The sequence below is a fragment of the Hylobates moloch genome, unplaced genomic scaffold, assembly GCF_009828535.3.
Source record: "Hylobates moloch isolate HMO894 unplaced genomic scaffold, HMol_V3 SCAFFOLD_3, whole genome shotgun sequence".
In the NCBI taxonomy this organism is placed as follows: domain Eukaryota; kingdom Metazoa; phylum Chordata; class Mammalia; order Primates; family Hylobatidae; genus Hylobates; species Hylobates moloch.
In genome coordinates this window covers 102,375,752-102,376,457 of record NW_026652278.1, presented here as the reverse complement: position 1 = coordinate 102,376,457, position 706 = coordinate 102,375,752, and positions in this window count along the sequence as shown.

Below are 706 nucleotides of genomic sequence, written 5' to 3'. Positions count from 1 at the left end.
ACTCTCTTCACATGGACACGGACGAGCGTGACACCATGTTTTACAATGTTTACAACATTAGCAAAGCAACAGGGAGGCATTTGAGTTATGGGGCATTAAAATTGCTTCCTTAAAATATTGTCTTTGATTGTCTATTACATCAGGAGAGCTCATTAGCTGTCAGTTGACTGTGAATAAGGGGAGGCCAGGGGAGATTAGGAAATGTAAATCAGGAAGGAGAGGCTGATGTCATCAACCTATTGTCTCTCCCTCTCCCTCAACCTGTTGTCCCTCCTTCTTAATTCAGCACCCACCAGTCATCAACAGCACCCTGTTTGCATCAAAAGCTGAGAATGGACTCAATGAAATGAACATAGTTGTGTGGAGCACTGTCATGTTTGTGAATGACCTCTAGCGAAATTCCTAACAGTTATTTGATCACTAGTCATTACTACAAGTGTTGGCATTACAGGGAGAAGGAAGTTCAAAAGAATGCAAAAAAAAAAAAAAAAAATTCCAATCTCTTCTGGAATCCCTAGTAACCGCTCCTAGACCCCTAATGACATCTGCAGAAACTCACACTAGAGTATAAGCTCCTGAAGAGTGAGAACTACATCTTCTTTGTTTTGGTATCCTCAGCACTTAGTACAGTGCCTGGAATAAAATTGATGCCCAATAAATATTTGTTAAATGGAACTGAATTCCTCTGTGCTTTGAATTGCTGCTC